At 31.8% G+C, this 19,050-nt stretch overlaps 1 protein-coding gene across 2 annotated transcripts in view; it reads left to right on the top strand.

Annotated features, from left to right (window-relative positions):
• wdp (Leucine rich repeat protein windpipe) overlaps positions 1-19,050 on the top strand; it is a 102,662-nt gene that overhangs the window by 27,290 nt on the left and 56,322 nt on the right. Inside the window, exon 1 of one of the 2 annotated variants that reach the window (XM_088225419.1) lies at positions 8,320-8,436. The exons of the other annotated variant lie outside the window; for it this stretch is intronic. The gene's annotated coding sequence lies outside the window, so the exon portion shown is untranslated. Of the gene's footprint in view, positions 1-8,319; positions 8,437-19,050 lie in introns of those variants that run through there. 2 annotated transcript variants of the gene reach the window in all.

Genomic DNA, 19,050 nt, shown 5'->3' with positions numbered 1-19,050 from the left:
AAACCAGAAGAAGAAGTTCTCAGAAGAACTGATTTTCAATGGTCATATTGACAACCCTGTTTCTTTCTCGACCGGTTCGCAACCTGGAGGCGGGAATTTGATGTCGAAATTTACGATTCCTGGCGACCAACGACCAATCGAAGGAAATTTAGATTGGATTCAAGTACCCAACCTAACATTACGACTTCATACTGCACCATACATATCATATCATACCTATATAGGGAACATCAGGTCTTGCGAATTGTGACGCAGTGCATTACTCCTTCGGACAATATGGCATTTACACTTTAATTTATGTATTTATGGAAAATGTATTCACGGTATATTTTACACTACAGATCATGTTCAATGCCCATTTCAGACGGTACTGAAAATCCATACGGCATGATAAAATTTATATTTCTTTGATTGGCGGATATAAGAGTGTAACTTTTCAGGAGGGCAAAAAAACGTTATTATGAACCTAATTATTTAGATTCAGAACTTTTATTTTGCGAAATGGGTTATTAGTTACAAATAATTTCATCTGTGTAGCCATATTAGGGTAATTTGCACAAATAAAATAAATATTCAACATATACTACTTGAACCATTAAAGATTAGACATAAATGAGTCTACTTTTACTGAAATAACTAACTTATACTATTTGTACCACTTAATGAAATGGGCTATTAGTTACAAATAATTTCATCTGTGTAGATAAGGGGAATTTGCACAAATAACATAAATATTCAACATATACTACTTGAACCATTAAAGATTAGACAGAAATGAGTCTACTTTTACTAAAATAACTAACTTATACTATTTGTACCACTTAATGAATGAAAGAAAATAGTCAGCTGATATTACGGAGACTATCTTGTCCTAGTTGTGCCACTGAAAATATGACATAAATGCATATAAAAAAAATATATATTTATAAATCATATAACACAAAGTATTTTACAAGTATAATACGTTGAATAACATTCCCAGGAGTTACAATAACTCAATTCGGGACATAAATAATATTAACATCAAGAAAATAAAACATATTGAGAACAACAAAGAAACAAAGCAAGTTTAGCACGTTTATAACTAAATATACAACAACAATATATACGCCTAAAACCTTTTCTTACACAAGCAGAATAAATATATATAAAAACGCTTTTCAGAATAAAAAAAAGTAGTGAATCTACTAAGGGAGATAAGGTCATTAACATCACATGCCATGCAAATGATGCTGCTATAGTGATGATGAGAACATATCTATCTCAGTAAGTAAACATCTGGATGCCTAAGAAATGTCGTATAGTACAATGAACACATGATTATTGGAAACATAATTCGGATATAGAAAACGCGTGTCAGACCAAATCATGGTGTATACAACAGAGGCGAGGATAGATAGAGAGAAAATAAAAAATACGAAAAACCAAGTGCAAAACTAAATAGAAAAATCAAATAACTGCTCAGAACGTCAGATATGAAAGTACTAAAGGCAATCGCAGGGAAACCCCAAAGAGGCAGAATCTAGAGTCAAGAAGTCAGACGGATTTTTGATACCCATTGCATAGTAAATATATTATGGAGAGATTACGCCAGTAATTCCATTAATTGACAGCTCAACAATCCTCTATACCATTTCCCACGTAATCCGGGCCGTTTGTCGTCTGCCTGAAAGACCACCAAGGAGAGAGAAGAACATCTGAAACTCAAAGTCTCAGGAGTTGGCTTTTAGCTGATGCCAAACATAATAATTTAAATAAAACCAAAGTTTAATAGACACAAAGTTTTTTATGTTTTGAGTAGTCGTATACGTGTACAGTTAATGCCATTGATGCAGGCATACGCAAGGAATATTTTCTCCTGTAAATCGTAAGATAAACAAAAATACAGTTATACTGTTAGCTCATTAAAGATTTATTGTGCTATATTTTTATTTAATAAATGGTCGGCAAACGCACTAACCAGTACATCACGAGGCTGAATAATATCCAATTAATTTCGTTTTGCATGATTTTTACGTAAGAGTAGCCAAACATAAATAAAAATAAAAAAACAAACAAGAAATATCAATCTACCTTTATTTGACCTTGTCATATGGATTTGGACGATTCTTAAGCGATAAGCGATGAATTTTACATTTTACAGAAGCTAAAAAAAAATATTTTTTTAAAAATGTAACAGACATTGTAATTTTAAACCGATTTGCAGTCGACCGATTTTTATACAATGTTATCGAATTGCAACTATCTCAGTATTATTGTAATTTATTATCTCAAGGGTTGTTTTTAATATCATGAATGGAATGTATCTACCCTTACGCATGGGTTGATAGGGCGAGATACGACAGTGTTTTGACTGGAGGTTACTTACCCTCGTGTTTAACACTATATTTTAGTTATCCAAACCGTAATGGTATGTATTTCCAGATGTCGGGAGTATTATTGGCTATCTGCCAGAATGATGAGTGGATATTGAATAATTGAACAGTTGAGGTGATGATCATTTAGCCCAGAATGACCTTGCTTATACATACCTATGTTGTGTTTATTTTTCTCTCGTAAATCATTTTCAATTTGTGAAGTAACATTTTTTATGCTTCAAATGACAGTTTTGTACAAGTATTTGCGATGCGAAATACAAACGTTTGTTTTTTATCGTAATGTTTTTATCATTTGGTAATTTTTTTTTATAAAATATAGCATGTTTTAAAAATACTAAATAAATGTTTTAAAATATTAACTTAACGTTTCAATTAGGTTTATAACGAAATACTCTTTCATTTTTAAGAATACGTAAAAACGCAGTACACGCTTACATCAAGTATATTATTAAAATGTAGTCGGCTTTATAACTCTTGTAAGAAAACATGATCCCTTACAGATTATTGCTTCATTATTTTTTATTATAATGAGATATAATTATAGCGATTTCACTGTAACTTGGTTTAAATGATGACGTAAAAAATAAAAATAAAAATAGAACTTCTACATCTCTTCATTTTTTGGAACTTTCATAATGTACTTGGATACCAGTATAAATGGGGATGATGCTTATTACAAACATCAATTGTAATTTTAATCGAGGGAAACATGTCTGTAAAAAATTGGAGCCAATTTTCTTTGTGTCTTTATACTCATTCAATATGGTATTATTGATTTATTCCAACGTAAACATTAGACGGTTTTTTGTATTTATTAAATATATAATATTATAATAGAATAAAAGTATTTTTTTGGATTCAATACATATTAATTTATAATGTCATGTTTTTGTTTTTAATGTTGTTCCTCTCCAAAAAGGGACGAGTTTTTTTACTTGGAGAGGGACTTCCGCTGAATTATCATTAATACGAGTATCAATAAAAAAAAAAAAAAGAAATATTTAGATTTTTTATCTTGTACCTAGTTTTTAAAAATTGTTCCTTTAATTTTATTTTACATTTATTTATATCTCTTAACTCTTTCATTTCAATAGGGAGGCTGTTAAAGTTTTTTATGCCTAAATATATTTGGGAATCTTAAAAATGTGTTAGTGATAAATGTTTTACAATTGTTTTTTTTTTTTAAATTAAAAACTTTAAATAATTATAATAAGTCTTTTTGTTGAGAAAGTCGATCTTATTAAAGTATGACTTCGCCATCTTGCTGGATTATTTAGAAGGTTTGTGAATTGGGAATTGCAAAATTTGGGTTTGAAAGGGATGTATTGATAATATTGCAGATTGTTACCGTCTTACGTTCTTCTTCCTTTCCTTTCCGATGCGGGATCTGGAGCGTACGGCCGCGGTCTCAATTTGGAACTAACACTGTATTCCTCCACTGTAATACTGGGAAATTAGAAAAAGGTGATTGTGCTGACCATGTGTATTTGATTGATCACAAACTGACAATACTGCAGTGAGGGGTACAATGAAAGTTTAAAAAGTTTATTTGTGTTGTTATTTTCGGGGTATGATTGTAAAAAAATATTAAATTTTCGCTTAATTAGTTTAAAAAAAAAAAATGATATTGATATGCGAAACTGAAGAAAGACTCAAGTCTTTATGAACAGTTTCGGGAAAGGGGTGGATGCTTTCATTGTTACCGTCTTAAAAAAATAATCATTTTTAGATGTGTTTTTACATATTGAAAAAATAAAAGTATCTTGATTTCATTAATGAGTGTATATGTCTTACTGATAACTAGATGAATTTTTAATATTTACAACTATATGTCATTGGCATTACATGCCTCGAGAACATAGTTGCATACAATATTTTATTACGTAAATCAATATTATTGATGGCTTCTTAACAGATTTGAAATTCTTTCTGGTATCCATCAAATGCGTAATGTGTACTAAAATAATTTTGAAAATTTACCGTCAAGTGTAGTTTTAAAAGCATGGAAGAATGTCGCGAGTTATGACTTCAGGCATTTTGTTTGCGTTAAAAATTACCGGATATCCATTAGAGACACAATTAGCCGACACTCGTCATTTTACAAACACGATATATAATAGCTTAAGGTAGAAATGAAAACTTTATCAATTCGGAAAATTCGCCAGACAATGACACCTCGCGATGCTCATTAATTAGCAATACGTTATATCGGTGTTTACTCATTTGTTACATGGGATTTTTTGTACTGCAAAAATAATGTTTATTAATTTATTTATTTAATTTATATACGGCCTAAGACAATAACAACAGATAAATGAAAAAAGATGTAAACAAGAAATTGAACAAAAATAACATAAGCCCATGTAGCAAAAGTAAAGTGTAGAAATTACGTTAATTTCTATTTCTAACATAAATGTGTAAAAAATATCTTTGTTTTATTTTATAATAAAAATATTATAACTAACTAACTAACTAACCATCACGCCATTTCCCCGGAGGGGTAGGCAGAGAGGATAGAACGCCACACCACTCTGTCCTGGCACACTTCCTTTGCTTCCTTCACATTCATACATCTTCTCATGCACGCACGTCGATTATTCCGACTTTTCACATGACCACTTTCAAGAATTTGTTGTACTTGATCATGCCATGTCTTTCTCGGCCTTCCTCGACTTCTACAACCAGACACATTCGCATCATAAATCTTTTTAGCCGTTCTTTCAGCATTCATTCGCTCCACATGACCGAACCATCGCAAAAGACCTTTCTTAATTTTGTCGATAATGCTTAACTCAGCCTTGCATTCTGCTCTAATTTCGACATTAGGGCACCTATCATACATTGTTTTTCCGCACATTCGCCTGAGGGATCGCATTTCAACAGCATTCAGTCTACTTTCGTCCCTTTTTTTCCAACTCCATGCTTCGCTTCCATACATTAGGGTTGGTACCAGAACTCCATTATGGACTGCTAATTTAGCCTCTTGCGATAGACACTTATTTGCAACGACAGACTTTAAGGCACCATTAACTCTGTTACCGGCACTAACCCTCCTTTCAATATCCTTGTCCATATTTCCATCTCTAGTAAACATACCACCCAGATATACAAATTCTTCGACCTGTTTCAAACTATCTCCATTTACTACAATCTTACATTCAGTCATAGTTACATTTCTTTCAAAGACCATGACGTTCGACTTTTGCACATTCATTAGCAAATCACTCTCCTCGCACACTTCGTAAACCTTAAATATTATAATACACCTATATAATATGTTCATATAACAATGATTTTGTAAAATCGAAAGGTTTGAGTAGATTGGAAGAAATTGACTTACGAGTATCTATAATATTTTGAGTTTGTCCAAATTTTTGTAGAAAAGAACTGGAATAAACTCCCGTGGGAGTTATTAATATTTACAATTATTTTAGACTTAGACTTCTATATTACTTTCCGCAAAACGTTCTACGTCTGTGTTGTATTTATTTATTTACTTATCTCTATTTAATTTCCTTTCTCTGGATTTTCACCCGAGAGTAGTCATCGAGTCGAAAAGACTAGTCTTAGATTATGGTTATATTTAAATGACGCAGACTGATATTTTCTCACTTCACTGTATGCAGTTTTTAAGCGATTATGAAACTTTTTAATTACTTGCCTATGAGTGAAATGGAATTTAGTTATCCGATTTTGTTTGTAGAGATTTCTCGCTGTAGGACTAAAATGCATTGTACACCACAATGAAATATGTTGTCTTTTCAAACAATTCTCTTGTCTAACATGAACGATTGTGAAATACATGTAGGTAACACTTTAATTTTCTAAATAATATGTGATAGCGCTCGGGAACTCTTTGTCGGTATAGTTTCAATGAGAACCTTTATACTATTGTGAAAAAAATAAAGATTTCTGAGTAACTTCGCTGGAATGACTTGCGATAAGTAATTCTAGTGTTTTATATGCTGAATAATGATTTCTGGAGAGTCCGTATTAATCATCATCATCATTACCTTTCAGCACCTAATGGTGCATAGGACTCTGCATTGGTACACCAATCTCAGCGAATCTTGATCATTTTTGTTGCATGAAGGTAAAATAATCAGTCTTTTGCTTCAGGTACCAGTCCAGGGACTATGAAATATTCTTCTGTGAAAACACTTTTTCAAATAAATATGTAAATACACATAAAGACAGTTTTAAGACATTTCCATCAAAATCCTGACCGACATATAGACGGACAACAAATTAACGACACTAGGCAAAGAGAAAAGAGAACATATTTCTGTAATACTTCTGCTCCCAAAGAAAAAAACAAATTACATCATTGATTCTGCGTTCCATTCCTGCCTAGTAGTTTTACGCACTAATTTGCGAGGCATTATTATTCTTCTGAAAGAAAAAAAGTATGAAGTGGGGAAAAATGACATAGTATGTCATTTTACCCTACCGGTACATATGTCGTTTTGCCCCACTACGTGAGTTTTTAAAAATATAAAAAAATATCACATAGCACTTTGTAAATTTTAACAAAATTGTAGTTTTTCATAAAGATTAACAATGACACAACATATCCTTTCAGTTTGTGTTGTAGAATAATACAAATAAAATAAAAATAATACATTTGGTGTCCGCGCAACAAAAATTTTGTTATATTTCACAAAGTAACCTGCAACACGCCCAACACGGGCGGTTACCATAAGCGCACTAATAAGCAACTAATATTGGTGAGTATTTATGTGTCGTACCAGTGCTTATTTTTGTGCAGGTTCAAACATGACCAAGAGTTTGGTTTCTGAGATACTCGTATGATTACTATGTCATTTTACTCGACTATGTTATTTAGTACACCCTTCCCCTAATTTTCTCAAATCGAACGGTTTGGGTACGTAGGAAGAAATTGCCTTAAGGCAATATGCCTGCCCTTATATGTATATAAATTGTATATGTATATAAAGTGTTAAATAAATCAATAAAATACCAATCTGAAGATGCCCATTAGAGAGTGAAAGCGCTAATTGATCGAGAAAAAAGTGGAAGTGTACCAAGTATTTTATTAGTAATTTGATAGTCCGGCTCTTTTGTTGGAGTTATCAATAAATGTATCCGGCTACCGCACCTGTCACGCGTCAAGCTCTCTATTTCATGTTTCAGCAGTTCGTACGAACTATGCCCTGAACTCTCCACTTATACGTTTTGCTCGCGAATATAATTTGAACTTCCCCTTATTGATCCATTTGATTGTAAAAAAATAACATTTAAAATGCGCGTCTTAAAACATACTTTGTTGTCTTATACTTAGTTTCAATAATAAAGTCTTATTTTATCTTATTTTATTTTATTTTATTTTATCTCTAATTCTTAACATTTTTAATATATTTATATTTCCGACTCTTGACACTTGTGCAATATTTACACACATGTCAACCCTCATTCCAATATAACACCCACTCACCCACCCTCTCACTCACTTACACTCACACAAACACAGTAGTATGTATTGTACGTGTATTTGATGTATTTCTGTGAATATCTGTCATTGGTTTTATTCTCTGTATATTTTATTTGTTATATTTTCGTTACATGTATTACTGTTAATATCCCCAATAAAAAAATAAAAAAACTCATATGTAAATATAAGTTATTACACCATAACAATGGAATTGCATCAAGAATTGCCAGTAAATAATTCAAATTTAAAAAATGTAGCAGTGTTGATGCCTAAATTTTACCTATGAAATTGATTGAATGAAATAAGTTACCTATTACCGTTATTGGTAGATAACTCATGACTCATTATCGAGCCGAGGGTAGGCGCCGTGCCGTTTGATTTTCTGATATCGTATCACTGTATTGGCTTTAACGAGAGATAACACCACCCAGTTCTTGCAGATAGGAGATAGTGAATTGTGTACATGTCAAATAATTATTTAGTTCAGTCGTTTAGTGGAGTTGTTGTCATCACCGTGTGCGCATACTGCGTATTGTGTTGCTAGAGTAAATGTCTTAAAGTTTTGCTAGTATTACAACATCGTGCTGTGATTGTTCATCAAAATTGGTATATTTTGCAACATTTATATTTTTAACACCAACTTTGTAGTTATTTATTACCGTAAAAATAAAAATAAAAATAAACTTTTGTTTTAACCACTTTCTTTATATTTTATTACCGACCGGTTTCGAAGCCGCTCAAGCTTCCTTATCGAGGTATTACTAAATTATACCTGGATTCGGAAGCTTGTGTAGCTCTGAAACCGGTCGGTAATTAAATATAAAATTAGTGAATGATTTAGAAAAAATATAAATAAAACTTCTTGGTTTTTAGTTTCACTTTTATTATATTTTGACCAACGAGTTCTTTCGCCTAAAAAGGCATCTGCAGGTTCAATCCTATTATCAAAATTGTATTTTTTTCGGTTAAAAAAAAAATATCAATGTTCATTAAAAATATGTAAACTTCCCTAAATATAATTAAAGTATTGTGCTAAGTTAATCTGCTAAAAAGTGTATTTTCTACTCTGTTACTTTTTCCATATGTTCTTTCATTACCTTTTAAATAATAATAACAATAAAAATTACTATGACTTAATCCCAAAATCGGTAAAAAATATGAACAGTTTTTGCAAACCAGTTGTAATAATACTCGTATTTATGTAACAATAATAATACTTATGTGATCTTCATACTTCATATACTCAAACCTTGTACCAAATATTATAAAAGTTCAAAATGTTGTAAACAATTTACCAGTCCTAAAGATGCCTTCTTAGACGAAAGCGCACGTTGGTCAAAATTAAATTATACTGAAACTAAACCAAATATTTCTGTCGATAATTTAATTAATAATTTTATCTTAATCACTAAATATGGAGTTTTATCAAAAAATATCTACAAAAAACATATACATATGTATAAATGAAATAAGTGGTTAAAAACAAAATTATTTTATTTTAAGTTTAATGGTATATTTTAATTCATCGTCAGACTTGGTGTATCTTGATCCCATTTATTTAAAATTAAGCATGCTTGTCGTTGTTTTCTTAAAAATACTAACAGTATTCTAATTTCTTTTAAAATAACTTACTTTACAAACGTTTACATCTGTTTTAATATAAAATTTTTAGTCGCACTTTATGCCTAAAACAAAAACTTTTCTTTTAATCATAAAATTCTAAAATAATAAATCATTTAAAATTGATACATTAATCTCTTACACATCCATGCCCTTGTAAAACTGATAACCGGTTGATATGAAGGTTGTGCTGAATACTCAATATTTTATAATGTTTAGGGATTTCTTTTTATGTTTTAATTTTAGCAATGAACTAAAGTGTTTCCTGATTACATTATAAATAATCTTCCTGTATTTTAGTTTGAGTAACGGTAGTGTAAATTAATTAGTGTAATAAAAACAATTGGCATTTTAATTGTTTTTCCAAATCCAAAAGTAAATATTGACGACCAAATTCGGTTTCTGCTCCGACCCAAAAATAGTAGTCCAGATACCAGTCTTGGCCTCTGGCGATTATATTATGACAGAGAATATGCAATTTTTTCCCTTTTCCCAATTGACCCGACGCGGCCGGCAGCGGCGAAGACAAGGATATTTCTTCTCCAATCTGGTTTGGGAATTGCTTCCCAAAACTGGTTCACATCTTTGCCATAATTACAGCCACTACTGGATTCCTCTTCATATATAAGGCATATTTTGATCAGTAGCGCCAACATTTTGGGTATAAGTATCCGATTCTTTGTCTATTTGTTTTAGACTAACAGCCATGTCATTGGTTATAGTGTAGTGTTTTATTAACGAAAATAATAAAAACAACTTAAAGTATATTACGACGGTTTTTCTGGATTTTTTTTCTTCCGGAATTTACGGAGAAATCACGCCCGTTTATTTGAAAATGCATTGCAAAAATATTTTCATAACGTGAGTAAATGTTACTGATTTTTTTTACATTGTTTTTTACTTTTTACAATAAATGTGAGATATACTAAATTAAATACACTCGGGAGAGAGAAATTGGAAAATTTACTCAAAAACATTCTTAAATAATATAACTGTATAATAAATTAACTAGTAGATCGCGATGTTATTGTTTATTTTTTTCATTTTCATTTTTTTTGCACCACAACAGGCCAGGAGGCCCAATTACAGTGGTGAATTACATTACAGAACAACCAGGCTTGAGAAAAATCACATTTTTAAAATTTTTGTGTTCTTACCGGGAATCGAACCCGGAACCTTCCGTGCGTGAGTCAAGCGTCTTGACCACTACACCACGGAGGCCACCTATACATGTTTGCTTTGAAACAGGTTGTACCTAGTTAGGCAGACTAGACAAAATCAAGAGAAATCCATTACTTAAGTATATATGTAGTAGATAAAGCTATGGTATTTTTTTTAATAAACCATGAATATTATTATTTTTATTACACAAAAAAATACAAGTAAGGCATCAATTGTGTAAATGTAAAGATTACAATAAATAATTAAAGAATACCATAAATAAATAAAAAAAAAGTCACGTTATTAAATCATGAATGAATAAATATGAAATGTCAAATAATAAAAAAAATTTAAAAATATGTTTATTTACATTACACACTAAAAAAAGACGCCGTCGCTGTTTAAATTTAAGCCGTTGTGTTGTGGTCCCGTGGCTAGTGTCACGGATTCCATAGATCAGAGGTCCGAGGTTTGCACCCCGTTCTACCATAACTTGGTTCTCACTTTCTAAAAAAGAGCTATTTACAGAATGGTGAATGTTACACAGGGTGTAAAGTGGCCACTTAAACTAGCCAATGACAGGTCATAAGCCCTGTAAGTGCCTAGACTTCCATATTCCCCTCTCAAGAATGTTTTCCCTCTCTGTTGCAATAAGTTTAAATATGAATAATAATAATAATTATTATTGTTATAGATAACTTATATAGCGCCATTTTCGTAATATAATACCTCAAGGGCGCTTTACATAGTGATTCTATAGTTAAAAAATTTACTTGAAGCTTTTAAATTTGTAATTTGATTAAAACAATTTATTTTGTTGACACATGCTACGGATTTATTCAAATGATTTAGAGAACAAGTGGGTTTTAATTTTTTTCCGAAACATCACTTCACTTTTACAGCCTCGCACCTCTGCTGGGAGAGCATTCCATGCCATACGGCCTGCGACCGCAAATGCGCGTTCACTAAATTTAGTGCGCTGTTTGCGTAGAGGTATAATAACTTTTCCTCTCGCCGTAGACGCAGCTGATCTAAGCGTGAGAATAACTCCCTTGGGAGGTAATCCAATCAGTCTGCAAGCATTTGGACATACTCAAACATTGTTTATTTACAACTCTTTAAACATGGCTAAAAAAAATTGAAATATATCATAAGAATATCATAAGAACGCAAATATATATATATATATATATTTAATATTGAATCTCTATCGTATTATTATTTTAAAGGAATGCGTTGAACAGTTTCGGATCTATGAATACTATTGTTATTGTGTTAACAAAATTTTTATTGCATTGCTATAACTTGAATTCATATTTTTGACTTGATTAGGTATGTGAAACTTGACATTAAACTATTTTTCTTAAATAAGGATATTCAAGAAAAGAAGCTATAATACTATGGTTTTACCCACATATTACGATGGGCGTGTGGAAAATGATTATAAATCCATTGAAAGATATAATAATTGCCAGGGATTCCCCGAGACCTCACTTAGTAGTGACGTTATTTGATCTGAAAGTTTTGATTGGTGGCCACGCTAGTTCTTGCGTAATCCTTCGCCTAACTAACCCGAGAGTTTATGGCAATTAGTCATGCTGACGCGGTCCATAGTGCAACACCTCCAATTACTGCTACGGCGACAAGCATGACTCACGTGAATCTGGACAATCACCTGAATATGAGGTAATGTACAAATCGCAAGTCATGTATGTAGGTTGATCAGATATGGAGATTTAATATTCCGATACATACTTGAAATTAACAGTCGAGGTAATTTCTATTATCAATCTTTAAAGCATTAACTTTGTGGTCAAACATTTACTAAATGTTATTAAATATTTGTATATAACCACTTAAGCAAGGGTTTCCTAGGACAGCGGTGCCCGTATCTTAACGGCCGCAGTGAATGGTGATGCGGTGGACAGCCGTCGTAGTGGTGAATAGAGAGTGGTTTTATTTTTTAACGGTGTTATCAACACCATTTTTATAGGAAACCACTCTCTAGTCACCGTTACGACGGCTGTCAACCGCATTAATGTTCACTACGGCCGTTAAAATACGGGCACCGCTGTCCTAGGAAACCCGAGCTTTACCGACTTTTCTATGTCTACCGGTTTCAGGCAAAACCCGCTATAAACCTTCACTATAGTTGTTGCAGAAAAATACAAAACCAACACGACATATATTTTACTAAGCACACGCACTGATTAGAACAAACATGCACTGATTAGATTACGAAAATATGTTGTGTTGTTTGAGAAATAGTTGAAAAAACGAGAGGGGATAGAAGGAGGATCTTGAGTTTAATAGGTTGAGGGTGACCATTACAATGAAACATCGTAAAACGGACTGAATGCTTGGGTACGTTGTAAACCCTAATTAATAATTGTAAAAAAATACTCAGTTCATTTGTTATAATAACTTAAAAAATGTTTCAATTACATGTTAAAGGAGTTTTGGTGATTTTTTTAAAGTCTGGCTGTCCACATAGCCCAAAATATGCATTTTGCAGAAAACAGTTGCATCTTATATTGAATGATACCTCATTCAAACCTTGAATGTATGAGGTGATATTCTGTATTAATGCATATTTTTTATTACAGGTATTTTTAAATTAAAAAAAATATGAAATTAGAATATTCGTGTACTTATCCATTTTAATTTATTTAAAAGAAATAGATTTTTGGAGGCATTAATCTTCCCATCAGTATCTATCCCGTAAGAAATTTCTAAAGCTGTGGGTGTTTTCTGGACATTGAGAAATGTCGCTTTGTGACCAATACTGTTTTCAGAAGGTGATTAGGTATTACAGTTTTTTGTATGAAAGCGGCCTGACTGGTTTTAGCAGAACATAGACTTTACTGCACTCGATAATACAAATATGATGTTATTCCAAAATTGTAAACTGGCTGCTTTCTGCATAACTAAGGTTAATTTTTATTCAAAAGATGCACATGACGTCAGAAAGACTAATGATCATAGACAGTATGTTGATAATACTATGTTGTCCAATTCTATGTTACTAAAAGTGAGGAGGTAGATGTCTCCTGTGATTTTTTGCCCCTATGATACTGATAAATAGCGGTTGCTGATCTAATCTAAGTAAAGCTATGGTTTCCTAAGAGAGCGGTGCTGTCATCTAGCGGCCATCATGTGGCGGTGGATGACGTCATTAAAACATTGTCTGAGCAAACCAATGATGCTGCATTCCTCGAGTGCGTTGACGGCGAGCAGAATGTCATACATCGGTGCCGCCGTTTACACTACGGCCGTATAAATAAATTTATATACTATTATTTGTAAATACATATATATTTTGATCTTTCCGGCTGTTAATTTATAAATGTTATTCATTGTTTTTATAAATGTAAATAATATTATATAAGTTAGTATAAATATAATCTCCGCCAACAAGCTACAGAAAGTGACTTGGTGGGATTTTAGTTTTAATAAAAACATAAAAATGAAATTAAAAAAAAAATTGAAAAAATGTACAAATAAATTATTAAAAAAAAAAAAATTTAAAAAATAGAAAAAAAGACCACAAAAAAACCAAATTTGTGGAGAAGTATCGGGACAATACTTAAAATATCAGATACGTACTAATGTAAAAATAAAAATCATACGAATGACAAAAAATGTTCATTTGTTAAAAGAAAAAGTTTATTATCTGTTATACCTAACATGGTTTTTAAATTTAAAAACACGTATTTTAATTACAATATTTGAGTTTGTCCAAATTTTTGCAGTGAAATCCAGTCTTTTGTCTGCAAAAATTTGGACAAACTCAAATATTGTAATGAAACCAACTGGTCCAAGAAGAAGTTTAAAAATTAGAAAATTGTTTTCAGGCGTTGCTTAGTATGTGAAGTTATTCAGTCAGATGAATCTCTTCACAACAATAAAGGTTTCAGCTCTTTAACTTCACTTAAATCAACAAATGGAAGAATTGAAGAAATATGGATGTTCAAACATAGGCAAAATGGCGAATGTTACACAGTATGTAAAGTGGCCACTTAAACCAGCTAATAACAGGTTATAAGCCCTGTAAATGCCTAGACTTCAATATTCTCTTATTTAAGGTATTCTCCATCCCTGTTGTAATTTGTTAACATATTTTAATGATATTATTTCTAGTTAATTGATTTCTACATCACGACTACTGAAAACTATGATAGATACGCATTAAATGAATATTATTTTCAATATGTAAATGTGATTTTTTTCTTCATGCCCAATGATTACTATTTATCTCTAGACACCGTTAAGACGGCCGTATTATTACACCCACCGCATCGCAGTATGTAATGGCACCGCTTTTTTAGGAAACCATAGCCCAAGTGACCTTAATGAAAACGTTTTAAACTCGATGGCGTAGAAAATAGAGTGTTCTCTGCGCTTTCCGCAGTATTGCAACTAACCGCCGCGCCAGTTTTATGTCGTGTCGATATAATGTCACATACACCGATACCCGAGACTCGTAGGCAACACGATATCGTAAATCATAGAGGAATATTGCCACGGGTGCGGTCTCTGCATCTCCATGACCGGTTTCTCCGGAGCGACCACAGGGTGACCGGTTCTTCCGCACTCATAACAAACACAATTGGAATGTTTCGATCTAAGTCTTCCTAAAATGGCGTAAACGGCTAGGGTACATTTTCTGACTCGGCGCATCTTCCACATTCTTTCACGGCGTTACAAAACATGCGTTCGTCTTAGGAATAAATTTATCACCTTTCAGTCGTTTTGCGATCATATCATATTGACGTACGACCACCGGTGTACCGAGAAGCGAGTGTTTGTAATCGAACGTTATTATCAAAATTGTATGCAAGGTATCGGGGTAATGTTGATATAATATTGATTAATAAATTATAATGAATTCAAGTGTGAAGGTTTCCACGGTCACTGTTATCAATAAGTTTCTTTTTTGGGTGATATTGTGTGTGTTGGATTTGTTCCGACGTTTCAGCTACCATTGCAGGAGCCATCTTCAGGGTAAACTGAGTGTAGTTGTAGAAAAAAGTGTGTGTTTAAGTACTAGTAGTTTGTACCGTGTCGCAGTCGGCAGAAGGCACATTTCTATTCATGTTTGTAGTATTTAGTGCTAGGAACTACGTTGAGTTTAATTTAAGCCCGTCGTCTTTGTTTATGTTATTTGGGTGTCTGTGTATTTCAATTGCCTCTTTTATTATTTGCGCACTGTAATTACTGGGTTTACGCAAAATTTTGGTTCAAATGCGAAAAAATGTCCGGTGTCTATGAAGTGTTCCGCTATTGCAGATTTGTCAGGATGCCTAAGTTTACACGCTCTTTTGTATTCGTCAATCTTTTTCTTTGCTGTGTGCCCTGTTTGTCCTATGTACACTTTATCACATCCTTGGCAATTTAGTTTATAAACAGCTCCCGTTTCCAGGGGATTCTTATCTTTTGGGCTCAATAAATGGTTCTTTATTTATAAATCCAACACACACCCAAATAAGAAACGTATTTATAATTACATCACTACAAATTATCAGATTTCGTAATTTAATACATTTTTCATCTAATTTATAGTGAAATCATCTTAATTATAATATTAAAATGTATAAATATCTTGTCATTTTCAGAAGTAAATCAAATCCAAAATCCAATAACATATTTTCAACATAAAAAAATTTCACATAAATTATTTGACGATCTATGTTGTTAAACTTGTATTAGGTACTAAATAACTAGTCGTTTTATAGTGTCTATACTTACTGTTTTATTCATACAAAATACTTTTTTGTATCTAATGTAAATATATATTACACAGTCCAAAAAAAATCATTTGATTTAATTCACACAAGATTATACATCGACTTGCCCAACACATACCGCACATCGCATCTGAGGCCATAAGTCTCCTTTGCGGTGCCTACATACACGGAAAAATTGCTCGTTGCCGAACGAGAAAATCTGCCGAAGGAGCTCTCTGTAATTTTGGCATCCTTGTGCTAAAAGAAGGTAATCCAGAAGTACATTATATGTACTTCATTGGATTGTGGAGAAGAGGGAAGTGAATTTTTCACTGACTGGGATTTCACTGGCAAGATTATACATAATATAAAGTGACGCGTTTCGTCAGCTTAAGGCATTTTCAAACTGTGAACTTTGCGTACCTTACCAATTAAGATGTAATTCAACCAATCAATTGCATTTATAACAAACAAAGAAAGTTTTCTTGTTTTTTCTTGTTTTAATTTTATATTTATTCCTATTACCACTTTTTCAGTTCTCTCTCCTTCCCTATTTTCTCATCCATTTAAAAAAAAATCATTTCGTCATCCTCGTTGCGAACTGTACGTTATGGTTTATGTTGTTTATATGCGGAACTCGTAATCGGTCTAATTATTTGTTGTTATTTTGTATCTGTCGGTTGCAACAAATAAATAAAATAAAAATAAAATGCAACTTTATTCTATAATAAAAATGACTTTATTAAAAAAACGACTTTTCTCTCTAACCAACTATTTCTGGAAGCTGAATTTTTGAAACTGCGAGAAATCTATTGCCAGCAGTGTCTAAAATATGTTTTTATACGCCAACATTTATTTCCTGAAAAAAACATAGATCAAGTCAAAGATTGAATAGTTTACCTGATCCAGACTGCCCATAGACACTGACTAGAGACTGCCTATTTTTCAGAGCTCCAAAACTATTCAATGCTTTTTTTAGGACAATATGAAAGAGATTAATGATGCGAATTTGTTTCGATTTAATTTTTGTTGAAATTATGAATAGCAGATTTAAATACCTTATTTTTTTAATGAATATCAAAAATGTTACTTTATTTTTATTGACAAAAAAATAATTTTCTAATATTGGCATTTATTTTTTTTTCTTTTTCCAATTTTCTTATTTAAAAAAAAATCCACAGTCATATATACAATAATACGGTTTCAAACTCATAGTTATCAATTTACGTAATGTGTCGTAAATAAAGTTATATTATACAAGAATAAAATTTGGAAAACCATAAATAAAATGTTTGTACATATTTACCATTGTAAATTTAAAATAAAATGAAAAAATAATATTGTATTTACTCATACACTACTCACCCGCGACGATAATGCCTGCATGTTGTCGCTGATTTCGCTTTTGAATTTATTATTCTTCAAGTTGAAGATATCACTCGCATTGGTTCCAATAATATTATTACATAAGTTGCAAATTCTATGAATGCACGAATTTGCTGCATTAGTGTTTACATCGGTGCAGTAAAATAATTTGGTGTGACGGGTACGTTTAAAAGGTACATGGAAATTAATCAAACTGAGTAAATTGTTGCAGTCAGTAATTCCATTTAAAAGCTTGAATAGAAACATTAAGTTAGCAATCTGTCGTCTATTATCCAAAGAATTTATTTTAAAATGTACTCTCGCTTCATTACAATTATTGAATTGGTAATTATTTCTGTATGATAGAAATTGAAAAAAAATATTTTGGACTTTTTCTATTTTATATTGGTGATGTCTATCGTATTCTTCCAGTAGCCTTTATTACAATTGAAAATAAATTGTATACCACATACAGGCCATGCTGTATTTTGTAAAATGCAAAGAAATAAATAAAATATTATAAATAAAAAAAACCGATGTTATTAAAATTCTTTAGTGACATTTTTTGTTCTTAGGAAAATTGTTAACTAATCGTTGTGATAAAAAAATGGCAGTGTTCTTGACCGCTTATATTAATTATATGTTTCTCAGGTTCACTTCGTATTTCGCACTCCGTTTTCTCAGTTCATCTATTGACGGTAGCGAATTAATGCGACGCGCGACGCAATAACAACTTAGTATTTATTTTCCCGTGATAACAACACTCAAGTCAACGCATTCGTAAACAATTGTAATTACGAGTGTGACCTATGTATATGTAAAGTATTATCGCTAACTGTAAGTACAACAAAAAGCACAGATATAATTATTTATGTTTGAAACAACAAAAAATATGGATAATATTTAGTCGTCACAGCTTTCACAACGATTCAATTCAATTCAATGAAATGTTTAACGTGATAAACACCAATCAAACAACTTCTAAAAATCATTTTAATACGCACTGTAATGACAGACTTTTTGATAATAAATCTTGATCGGCAAACACGCAAATGCATAATAATGCATAAATCAAATTTTATCCCAGAATGTTACATATATGATGTTATATTTTTCCATTTTTTTTATATATTTTTAACCACATTTGCGCTCTGCAGCAATAGGACATGTAATTTAGATTCTATTTGTAAACGATTATTTATTAATGAATAATTCTTCTTAGTATTTTTTTTTGTGCAGCGTAATTTGCGGATAGATTTCTAAACGTCCGTGCGCTCCATTGCTGCAAGACGTGTTTTAATCTAGTTCCTATAAAATTATTAAAAATAAACATCATCGGAAATGATGA

This window comes from Micrasema longulum, unplaced genomic scaffold (genome assembly GCF_059751315.1).
Source record: "Micrasema longulum isolate JH-2025_06_02 unplaced genomic scaffold, ASM5975131v1 h1tg000358l, whole genome shotgun sequence".
In the NCBI taxonomy this organism is placed as follows: Eukaryota; Metazoa; Arthropoda; class Insecta; order Trichoptera; family Brachycentridae; genus Micrasema; species Micrasema longulum.
This window is presented reverse-complemented; position numbering and strand designations above follow the sequence as displayed.